This window comes from Erinaceus europaeus, chromosome 1 (assembly GCF_950295315.1).
Source record: "Erinaceus europaeus chromosome 1, mEriEur2.1, whole genome shotgun sequence".
NCBI lineage: Eukaryota > Metazoa > Chordata > Mammalia > Eulipotyphla > Erinaceidae > Erinaceus > Erinaceus europaeus.
In genome coordinates this window covers 147,219,182-147,231,579 of record NC_080162.1, presented here as the reverse complement: position 1 = coordinate 147,231,579, position 12,398 = coordinate 147,219,182, and the positions used below count along the sequence as shown (strand labels likewise).

At 45.2% G+C, this 12,398-nt stretch overlaps 1 protein-coding gene across 5 annotated transcripts in view; it reads left to right on the top strand.

Moving 5' to 3' along the window:
- Positions 1-592: 592 nt before the first annotated feature.
- The window catches only part of PPP2R3A (protein phosphatase 2 regulatory subunit B''alpha), a 182,191-nt gene continuing 170,385 nt past the window's right edge, over positions 593-12,398 (top strand). For 4 of the 5 annotated variants that reach the window (XM_060196892.1, XM_060196895.1, XM_060196893.1 and 1 more), the window contains exon 1: positions 593-756. The gene's annotated coding sequence lies outside the window, so the exon portion shown is untranslated. Of the gene's footprint in view, positions 757-851; positions 1,122-12,398 lie in introns of those variants that run through there. The other variant, XM_007521794.3, reaches the window with a different exon arrangement.

Sequence of the window (12,398 nt, the reverse complement as noted above, 5' to 3'; positions counted from 1 at the left end):
TGCATGGAGACTGGGCGCAGGTGCAGGCCAGAGAGTTCCAGTCAAGGGCTGGGAGTGGAGGGGGTTACCCTAGTGCTCAGTCCTCTTTGACCTCAACACAACAAGCTGCCTTTTCTAGGAGGGCAAAATAAAAAGTGACCATTAAAATCACAGGCTTCGAGATTTGCACTCGCATTCACCTAACTCCGAGTGAGGCGCTTTCTCTCGGAGCCGCGGGAATGGAGACTGTCAGGGGTCGGGGGTGGGGGAGGTTGATGGCCGCTGGCGCGAGCCCCCTGCCAATCCCCCTGCAAGCCCCTCTTCCAGGACCCGGCAAGCGAGGTGGGCGGGGGCTGGAGCTCGGGATCTGCGAGAGGGATGGGGCTTGACTGAGCAGATGAGCTGGGGGCGGGGGACTGGCGGTCTGGGATGAATACGAGTTGGAACTGTACGCTAGAGGGCGGGGCCCATTGGGAGGGGCGGGCCAGGCGGGGCCCGGAGGAGCCTGAGGCCGAGATTGGGGACAGGCTGGAGCAGGCGGTCTGACGGCGGGGCGGGGCCTATGGTGGTGGGCGGGGCTTATCCGGCGTGGGGCGGGGCCTGGCGGGCAGGCGGCAGCAGGCGGAGGGCGCCGCCGGGAGACTGGGCGGGGCGCGCGGGCCTCTGCTCCTCCCGCGCAGCGCTCGCCGCCCCAGACCCGGCGCCGCCGGCAAGGCAGGGGGCTGTAGCTGCCCGCGAGCTGACACCGGAGCCGCCGGAGGAGCCGAGGGCGCCGAGGTAGGCGCGGGGCCTCAAGCCTGGGAGCCCGCGCGCCCCCGGCCCGGCCGGAGCGCTGAGGCGAGGCAGGCGGTCGGGAGGGCGGGGCTGGAGGCGGGCACGGCCGGGCCGAGCCGGGAGGTCGCGGTGGACGGCGGGGCCTGGCGGCCGGGGCCGATCCGGAGCGGGGCGGGCTCCTGGCTCCTCGCCTCGCGGCCCCCGGTGCTTGCGGGCGGCCGGGCGGGGCGGGGACACCGCCAGCGGACGACACAGCGAAGGCGCCCGGCTGCATTTTCCGTCCCCGACCCCGGGGGGCGGGGGGCGGGGTCCCCAGCTCCAGGCAGAGCACCCCGGGGACACCTGGGGCGGCCGCACCTGCGACACAGGTGAGCGCAGCAGCGCACCCCGGCCCCGCCCGCTGCACCCCGGAACCCTCCTTCGGGGCTGCCTCCTTGGCGGCCTTCCGAGGGACACCCGCCGGCCAGGCATCCTGCCTCGGTAGTGGCCACTTTGTCCCCAAGCCTGGGCTCCAGGGGAAGCGTCAGGACCTTGTACCTGGTCTGGGCGGTCAGATGCTTTGCTGTTTGCACTGGAGGAGCTATTTTCTGTGCAGGAATCGATCGGAAGATGCAAGATAAAAATTCATAACACGTAAGCAGAGAGAGAGAGAAATAAAATGAATGGTTCGTGGCGCCTTCCACATCTGAGAGCATGTGTGTCATTCTGTGAGCCGTTTTATGTAGGAGACATTCCCACCACCACCACCATCATCATCATCATCACCCGTGGTGCCAGGCAGTTCCCTTTGCTCTTCATTCATCTCGGACCTCAGTTTCTTGTAAACAGCACCCAGTGCTGGGACCCCAAGAATTGCCATACTAGGTCACACAGCTTGTGCGCCCGCCTGCCCTCCCGAGGAAACTCAGTCTCCTCTCTCGGAGAGACCACTCGAGGCGGATCTTAATTCCATTGCCTTCAGGAGTCTTCCTAACTTTTCACGAGAGCCTTTTTAAAACCAGCAGACCACTTCTAAACGATTGCCTTTTCTCAACACGTGTGGCATCCAAATGGCCCCTCCTCGCAGAAGAACTTAGAGCCTGAGACACTTGGTGGAGAAGTTTGGGGAAATAGTGATTTTTCAGTCTCTTAAATGCAAGCTTTGTGGAAGTCTTTGTCAGATCCCAGCTGACTGCTTTATCCACTAACAGCCTGAACACAGGGCAGGTAAAGATTTATCTGAATCTATAATTCCTTGCATATTTTTACATGGCATCTTCATGTTCCTCGGAGTGCAAGAGGTCTGTCTCATTTATCTTCCTCTGCATTAATTTGACCATGAAGGTTGGCTGAAACCAGCTGCCCTGCAGGAATGGAAGCTTTGTTTCATTGAGTAGGGAAGAAAGGTGATGAATAGTTTGGGGAGTGTGGGATACTTGAAGGGGACACCTATTCAAACCTCCACTTTGCTTTTAAACTCTTTAGAAGCTCCTCACTCCCACTAGGATGACTCATGCCACCTTTCAAGCTGTTGCCAAGGTTTATCTTTCTTTCTGAAGCTATTCTTGACACCCTGCTCCCATTGCTTGGAGTAGAACTGATTGCTGAGTTGGACATTACTATTCTCTGTGGTGGGGTGGTTGTTTTGTTTTTCTATTTTTATTTGATAGGACAGATAGAAATTGAGGGGGGGGGAGTTAGTGAGAGAGAGACTTCTTTTTTTTATTATTTAAGAAAGGATTAATTAACAAAACCATAGGGTAGGAGGGGTACAACTCCACACAATTCCCACCACTCAACCTCCATATCCCACCCCCTCCCCTGATAGCTTTCCCATTCTCCATCTCTTTGGGAGCATGGACCCAGGGTCATTGTGGGTTGCAGAAGGTAGAAGGTCTGGCTTCTGTAATTGTTTCCCCGCTGAACATGGGCGTTGACTGGTCGGTCCATACTCCCAGTCTGCTTCGAAAGAGAGACTTCTACAGACCCTGCTTCACCACTTGTTAAGTGTCCCCCCTGCGGAGGGAGGGAGCAGAGGCTCAAACCCATGTCCTTATGCATGGTAATGTCTGTGCTCAACTAAATGCACCACTGCCCAGCCCAGCCCCTGGGTTTTTTTTTTCTTCTTATTTTGAACTTAAAAAAAATTTTTTTTAATTATTATTATTATTTGGAAAGAAACTACCTACTGACATTTTTTTTTTAATTTCTTTATTGGAGAATTAATGCTTTATATTCAACAGTAAATTGTACCTGCATAACATTTCCCAGTTTTCCGTATAACAATATAACCCCCGTAGGTCCTCTGTCTCTCCCCCCCACCCCACCCCCGCCACCCCAATGGGGGCGTTTAATGATTGAAAATACAATTGTTGGTACATGTGTAATAGTTCTCAGTTTTCTGTGTCTGTCTTTCTTTTTTTTCTCTATTAGGAGTATAGTTTTTTACTGTTCCTGTTACCAATAGTATGTGTCCCAGCCCCTATCCCCTTAGATAAGCACCATAGTTCTCCCACAGTCTTAGATATACGTTGACTTTTTTTTCCCTCCGCATTTGTGTGTTCAGTTGTCTGTATTCTGCATATAAGTGAAACCGTTCTGTAGTTGTCCTTTATCTCCTTACTTACTTTACTAAGCACAATCGTTTCCAATTCCATCCATTTTTATCCCAAATGACATCTTTTTTATTGCTTAGTAACATACTCCATTGTTAGGTTCAATAACATTTTTTATCCAGTCATCTGTCAAAGGGCATTTTAGTTGTTTCCAAATTTTGGCTATTTGTGAATAATGCTACTATGAACATGGGGGTGCATTTATCCCTTCAGATCAGTGTTACATCTTTTGGGTAAATGCCTAGGAGTGGAACTGCTGGATCATAAGGTATTTCCATTTGTATTTAAGGATTCTCTATACTGTACCACATAATGACTGTATCAGCTTTCACCCCCATTAACAATGTAATAGAGTTCCTATATGACATTACTATTCTCTGTATAGACATTTACTTCCATGGTACTGTGGACATTTAGACCAGATAATTCTTGGTTGTAAACAATTGTTCTATGTATGGGACAACATTTCTGACTTCTGCTTAGTAGATAATAGTACAGTTACTCCTCTATACACACTAGTTTGTCAGAGTCCGCCACACAACCACACAGCTGTGACTATCAAAACTGCCTCCAGACTTTGCCACACATCCCCTGGGGAAGAACCAAAGTCTCGCCCCAGTGGAGAACCCCTGTTTTAAAAGGGTTGCTGCTTTGGCCTCATCTGCTTCTATGTCCATTTCCTACTACTGGAGTCTTTTTTTTCTTTTTCTTACTACTAGAGTCTTGAAGGCAGGAGAGTCATTCATTCATCTGACTGTTATCTGAAGGAGGACTTACATTGTCAGCTAGAGACTAGTTAAGATTTGGAAATACAGTGGCAGAGGTGATAATGTCAAACTCTCAGGTGTGGAGTCCTGTGTTTGATGCTCTGGGTATGTGTCTATCTCTGTCTCTCTCCCCATTACTCTGTCATTAATAAATAAATGATGGGCCAGATCACCAAGGACTGGGGTTTGAGTCTCCAGTCCATACCTGCAAAGGGAGAAAGGGCAGTACTTCATGAGTGATGGAGCGGGGCTGCAGTTGTCTCTCCTTTCTGTCTCTTTCTCCCCCTATTTCTGTTCTCTCACCCTTTATCAAAAGGAAAGAGAAATGGGGAAAATGGCCTCTGAGCACCAATAACAATCCTGGTAGCAGTAAATATTAATAAGTAAATAAAAAGTGTAGCATATGTAAGAATTTCAGGAATATATAGCTTGACCTAATGTTGAACTCTCTTATGTTTTTCTTTTTTGTTGTTTTTATTTATTGGATAGAGATAGCCAGAATTTGAGAAGGTAGGGGGAGGTAGAAAGGGAGACAGAGACAGCTACAGCCCTGCTTCATCACTCGCAAAGCTTTTCCCCTTCAGGTAGGGACCAGGAGCTTGAACCCAGGTCCTTGTGTATTGTAATGTGAGGACTTAACCATCTGTGCCACCACCTGCCCCCCTACCAACATTGAACTCTTTATCCTTATTTATTTTGACACTTTGGGTTTCTTTGTTATTGTTGACATATGTAAATAAATACTTAGATGGTTATTCAAAATATCTATACCCCCCCCCAGTAAAACATTGGACAGGGGAGCTAGCATAATGGCTATGTAGATAGACTTTTCTGCTTGAGATGCAAAAGGCCCTAAACTCAATCCCAGACACTACTATAAACCAGAACTAAGCAGTGCTCTGGAAAAAAAAAAAAAAAAAAAGATTTTTTAACCAAATGTGCAGTAAAAAGAATGCTATTTAAAAAAAAAAAATCAGGGGGTCGGGTGGTGGCGCAGTGGGTTAAGCGCATGTGGTGCAAAGCGCAAGGACCAGCGTAAGGATCCCGGTTTGAGCCCCCGGCTCCCCACCTGCAGGGGAGTCGCTTCACAGGTGGTGAAGCAGGTCTGCAGGTGTCTATCTTTCTCTTACCCTCTCTGTCTTTCCCTCCTCTCTCCATCCTATCCAACAACGAATAACATCAATAATGGCAATAATAATAACCACAATGAGGCTACAACAACAAGGGCAACAAAAGGGGGAAAAAATGGCCACCATGAGCGGTGGATTCATGGTGCAGGCACTGAGCCAAGCAATAACCCTGGAGGAAAAAAAAAATCAGAAATGAAAACTTAAAAAAAAAAAAAAAAGGAAATACAATTGCAAAAACAACAGATATGATCCCTGCATTCCAGAACACAAAAGTCCTAAGAGTGACAGTCACACATATAATTATATAATAATCTCATTACATTTGTGAGAAAAGTCAAAGTATATACAATAGGATTTCTGGTCTGTTTGGAAACTAGGGAAGTAAGCTTTAAGATGAGGTGAACTGTGAAGAATCAACAGGAGTTCCTAGGTGGTGCTTCAAGGAACAATAGTCCTGCAAAAGGTATGAGACCTTTTATGCACACTCAGAAGGCCAGTGTTGCTAGAGTCTGGATAGTGATAGGCTCTGAAGGATACACAGTGAAGCTGGGAAAGTAGGCATCTGCTATTAGGAACAGTGCTTCTCTGTCCAGCTCATCTAATCCAAATCACGGGAACAACTGAAGACAACAGTCATGCCTGGACCGTATTCACTGTGTAAGGATGCCTGCCATGAGCCTTACTCCTTCCCCTAGTTGCCACGTTCCCCACACCATCCCAGGAGATAATCATTGCTACTAGTGTATACCGTCTGAGACATTGCTTTCAAGCAGATTGCATGTTCTTTCTCTTGTTATTCATCCATATGGTAACATATTGCACACACTTTCTGTCCCTTGCTTTGTTCTCTCAATGGCTTGAAAATATTTCCATTTCAGCATGCTATGAATAAATACTTGTATAGCGTATGTAGTATTCTGTTTTATGACTACAACATAGATTACTTGACCACTCTTCTATTGGAGAGTTATTTATTAGATTGTCAGTTCAAACATGTGTAAATAAATATATCTATAGGATAAATTCTTAGAAGTAGAATCTTTGAGTGAACTGTGGACACATACATATTTATAAATATTTATGTGTGTAAAAAGATCACAGTTGAGGGCCAGCAGTGGTATGCTGGGTTAAGCGCACATGGCGAGAAGCACAAGGACCAGCACAAGGATCCCGGTTCACACCCCTGGCTCCCCACCTGCAGGGCAGTCACTTGAAAAGCAGTGGAGCAGGTCTGCAGGTGTCTTTCTCTACCCTTCTCTGTCTTCCCCTCCTCTCTCAATTTCTCTCTGTCCTATATAATAACAGCAACATCCACAATAACGAAATGGGAAAAATGGCCTCTAGGAGCAGTGCATTCCTAAGTACAGGCACAGAACCCCAGCAATAACCCTAGAGGGGGAAAAAAAATCACAGTTGGAGAGAACTGTTGGAAGAAAACAACTTGGAAGAGAACCAGCCCTAGTTAAGGTTACCATATGCTATGAAACGAGTTCTGTTCCCCCAAATTTTATGTTTTGAAACCCTGGCCAGAATGTTACTGTGTTCTGAGATAAGAGTACTTTAGGAGGTGACTAAGGTTAAATAAGTGTGGGACCAGATTCAGGTAGGATTGACCTTAGCAGCATAGCAGAGAGGGTAGGCTAAGTGAGTACACAGCAGACCAGCAAGAGAATTCTCAGCAGAAACTCACCCTGCTGGACTTGCTCTGGAAAAAACTCTTAGTTCACAGAAAACTGAGAAAATTAGCATCTGTTGTTCCAGCCAGTAGATAGGCTGAGCCTACTAATGCACTGTGGAAAAGTAGGGGAGAAAAGATCAGGTATCTGAGACCGGGGAATACAGGTGGATACCGGAGTCATATATAAAGAGCCATAGTTGACAGGATTTGGTGATTGATATGGTATATAAGGCGGGAGAATGCCTAGGACAACTGCTAAGCTTCTGGCTTGTCCAACTAAGTAGATTATGGATTGTTAACCTGAGACACAGAGATAGCACTTGAAGGATAAACAGTTTTGTTTTTTAATTATTTATTGGATAGAGACTGCCAGAAATTGAAAGGGAAAGGGGTGAAAGAGAGGGAGATAGACACCCGCAGACTTGCTTCACCAGTTGCCAAATTTTCATCCTGCAGGTGGGGACTGGGGCTGGAACCCAGGTTCTTGTGCATTGTAACATGTGCCACTAAGATGGGTTTAAACCATATATGTTTGGGACTGATAAGACCATCGAGTGGAAATGTCACATAAGCATTTGATCATTCGATGAGCCCAGAAAAGAGGACTTGACTGAGGACATAAAAATCTAGGGATATACTGAAGGATATGGCTGCAGGTACCTAAGGCAGAGCAGCAGCCCATGTTGAGTCTGGCTAACAGATGTGTTTTGTTTTTCCCAGAGTAGTTTTTGTTGTTTAGAGTTAGTTACCATAAGTTAAAATCTGAAGATTTCCCATGAAAACCCAGATTTGGGCCTTTTAAAAAAAGTGAGTTGTAGCACTACTGAGTTGGCTTTCTCATGTGGCAACGATTGGAGCTAAGTCATTGCTGATCCCAGCTGCTTTCTACTTAACAAAAAAAAAAAAAAAAAGCTCCCTCAAAATTATTCCTAGCCGGTGTGGGTGGTGGTGCACCTGACTGAGCACACATGTTACAGTGCATAACCACCTGGGTTCGAGCCCCCGGTCCCCCCACCTGCAGGGGGAAAGCGTTGCAAGTGGTAAAGCTGTGCTGCAGGTGTCTCTCTGTCTCTCTCCCTCTCTATCACCCCCTCCCTCTCGATTTCTGGCTGTCTCTATCCAATAAATAAAGCTAATAAAAAATGTAAAAAAAAATTATCACACCCTGATTTGCTTCTCTGACCCAGTATGTTGATTCTTGCTCTAGGAAGAAAGTATAGAATAACAATTTCCATCTTGACTGCACGGTAGATAAAAACTACTGGTTTTGGAGTCCTCCTTCTCCCCCAATTTCATTCTGCTTACTTGGTCTGAATTGCAGCCTACTTTTTAGAGGTCCTCAGGTGATTCCACTGGACAGTGGGAGTTGAGTACCTGAGAACCGTAGAAGGAGATTAAGAACGGGGCTCAGGTCCTGCATCAAAGGTGAAGTGGAAAGGCCCCTTGCATGTAGTTAGGATGTGCAGACTTAAACCAGTACACTGGAAGGCATATTCAATTAGATGAGAAATGAATGTTCTATGTTACCTGTACACTACCTGTTCATTACTTCATAGAATTATGTACATGAATAGCAGATGTGCTATACTAAATGGGTCATGTAAAGGATTGCCATGACTGAGTTGAACGATAGCTAATTCTTAGGTGCTTGCTTTAGTTGAAGGCGCAGTTGAAAATGTATCTTGAAAAATGAAGATGCAGCTCAAGAAGTTGTACTTTGGTTGAAGTGTTGAACTTGCAGGCATAAATAAGGTCCTGAATTCAGTCTTGGGCACTGTATATGCCAGCATGATGCTCTGGTCTCTCCCCACCTGTCATCAATATATATAAAAATAAATCTTTCTCCTTAGACTTAGATACCCTCCTCACTTCCTATTATACTTCCCTCACTCACTCCAAACCTAACCTTTTCAAATAAGCACTGCAAAAGCTGAATAAGGGCAAGAGACAGGCATACTTTAACAATGACTCTTTAGTCACTATCAGCTCACACCATCAGCTGGGGCCCTAGTTGGGGAGTCCTGAGATTCCCAACAGACAAGATGGGCCTAGATTTCAAATAAATCCCTTGCTCCATTGTTACTGATCATCTCTATCAGGAACAACACAATAGACCCCTTTGTGAGCCCATATAGGGCCTTGCCTTCAATGTGGATCAACAACAGTAGAGAATGTTCCATCCTCTGAAGGGAAGCTGGACAACATACTCTTATGTTCCACTTAAGGAAGATGGGTCCTGAAATTGGGGCAGCTTGGAACGTTCCTACTCATGACCTCAGAATGTGAGCTCAGATTTACAGGGATGCAGAGATCACATAAGCTCCTAAGCTGAATATGGGTCCCAGATCACATCAAATCAATGGGGTTTATAGTCAACAATATTTATATACCTTTCCCATTTTGGGAGCTACTCTCTTCCCTGATCCAGCTTTCTGGTCCTTTTTCTAGCCATAACATCATCTCCCTAGACAATAACTTGGATCCACCTGCATATCAGATGTCAGGCTCAGGAAAAAAGAAAAAAAACTAGTAGAGTCATGGGCTCTTTGGAATATACCTAAAATAGGCCTACTAACTATCTACAAAATGGAGATTCCACCCCCTCCCAACTATTCATATGAACTATTCCAACCTTTAAGTTCATGATTAGTCAACAATTTGTTTGACTTTATATGTTAACTCTTTTTTTTTAGCCACCAGGTTCCAGATGTTAACATGAAGCCAACTGGACTTCCCTGGGCAGATGACCCCACCAGTATGTCTTGTAGTCTGGCTTTCCCAGAGCCCTGCCTCACTAGGGAAAGAGACAGGCTGAGAGTATGGATCGACCTGTCAATGCCCATGTTCAGTGGGGAAGCAATTATAGAAGCCAGACCTTCCACCTTCTGCACCCTATAATGGCCCTGGGTCCATACTCCCAGAGGGATAAAGTACAGGGAAGCTATCAGGGGAGGAAATGGGATATGGAGTTCTGATGGTGGGAACTGTGTGGAGTTGTACCCCTCTTATCCTATGTTTTTTGTCAGTGTTTCCTTTTTGTCAATAAAAATTTAAAAAAATATAAATAAATCTTTAAGAAGGTTGAAGAGAGTACTTGAAAAAGAGGCATCATCAAAGAAAGAGATGGACCAATAATGATTTGTTTGACTTAGTAAAATAAAGCCCTTGACCTTCACAAGAAGTATTTTAAGTTAGAAGAGACAGAAGTCAGATTAACATGAGTAGAAAGTAAGCAAATGGGGAATGTTGAAAATCTTTTGAGAAGTTTGCCCATAAAAGGGATTGATGACAGAATGACCAGGTATATTATATGTCTCTGTGGTGGGTGCACAGTCTGTGGTGAGTACCAAATGTCACTCCTAGCTGTTTTTTGTTTGTCTTTAAATAGAGAGTGAAAGAGACCACAGCTCTGAAGCTTCCTTCAATGTAGTAGGGACTGAGTTCCAACTTGGGTGGTGCACATGGCAAAGCAGTGCACTATCCAAGTGAGCTGTTTCACTGGCTCCTCTTCTGATTTTAAAGAGAGATAGTTCTGTGGTTCCTACTCTGCCCTCCCCCTCATTTCCGAAAACTCTTAGTTATATTTGCTTTGAAGACTGTGGTGCTGGTCACTGAGGAGATATTTTTCTAGGACCCTTGAGTTTTAGATGTTGCTTTCTTGACCATAAGTCTCTTATCTGGAGAACCACACCACGCCCAAAGGCCAGCACTGATCTGGGTTCCAGTAACCCTGACATCATCCATGGAATTAAACAAAGACCAGATTGTTGGTCTGGAAATGTTGAGAATGGAATACTTGACCTTGTCAGGGAATATGTATCTAGTTGTCAGATTCCCAGGGGTACTTCATGCAGCTGTATGTTTTCCACTTGATGTTGTAGCTTGGTTTCTGTAGTTACATATACATATCATTTCTCATACTTTGAAATCTTTATTATTGATGGTAACTAAAGAGTATATACAGATATATAAGTTGGAGGAATAGGCTCCCACTGAATTCAGGAGTACTGAGCAAACTGGCTTTCAAAAAGTTGTGTGAATTCTGCTAACTTAAAGACTTGGGAAGGAGTGATTGTAGAGTGGATTGTCATGTGATAACCACTACTAGTCTTTCTGCTCATCTCTGCCTCACTGGCAACCTCGACTTGGCACAATAAAGCTTAAATTAAGGTCAGTTTTGCTGTTTGTGTTTATAAGAGTTACTGCTTTACCAGCAGATCAGAAAAAAGGGGGGGTGGCAGTAGATAGCATAATGGTTATGCAAAGAGACTCTTATGCTTGAGGCTTTAATGTCCCAGGTTCAATCCCCACACAACATAAGCCAGAGCTGAGCAGTGCTCTGGTTAAGAAAGGGGGGGAGGGGCAAGCAGGTGGGGAAGACATCATAATAGTTATGCAAAAAAGACTTTAGTGCCTGAGAATCTGACACCCCAGCTTCAATCCCCAGCACCACCATATGGCAGTACTGAGCAATACTCTGGTAATAATTAATTAATTTTTAATTAAGAAAAGACCAGAATTATTGTTGAAGAATGGTATTGATTGGTTAAAGGTGTATGTTGATTAGTCAAAAGCATTAAGTGTCATCTTGTGAGTAGTTGGCCTTTATAGCTGACTTTGGTTCTTCATTTAGATGGATAGCAGTTAACTTCTTTTTTTTCTAATATTCTATTTATTTATTGATGAGAAACATAGGAGGAGAGAAAGAACCAGACATCACTCTGGTACATGTGTTGCCAGGGATTGAACTTGGGACTTCCTGCTTGCAAATTCAACACTTTATCCACTGTGACATCTCTCACAGAGCACAGCAGTTAACTTCTATGTAAAGAATGACTATGATATGAAACACGCTTTTGTTTATAAACTTAATATGTGGTTGAACAACTGTAAGAATTTCATCACGTGGATGGTAGTACAGCGGGTTAAGCGCATGTGGCACAAAACGCAGGGACCAGCATGAGGATCCTGGTTCGAGCCCCTGGCTCCCCACCTGCAGGGGAGTCACTTCACAAGCCATGAAGCAGGTCTGCAGGTGTCTGTCTTTCTCTCCCCCCTCTGTCTTCCCCTCCTCTCTCCATTTCTCTCTGTCCTATCCAACAACAGCGACAACAATAATAACTACAACAATAAAACAATAACAGCAACAAAAGGGAATAAATAAATTTTTTTAAAAAAAGAATTTCATCACACAAGTGTAGTTAGGTACTATACCTGGATGGTGGTGTATGGAGTGAGAAGTTCATTGTCAGGTTTGTAGGAAAGACAGTGGTTGGGCAGTGAGTCAGTTCATGGGTACAAAGCCTTCACATGTTAGCTATGATCTGTCTGGATTTTTTTGTTTGTTTGTTTTTAAGAGAGTGAAAGACAGCACAGCACTGAAGCTTCCTCTAGTGCAGTGAGGCCCAGGCTAGATCACACACATAGCAAAGCTGCTCACTATCCAAACACCCAATTCACAGGACACCCAATTCAC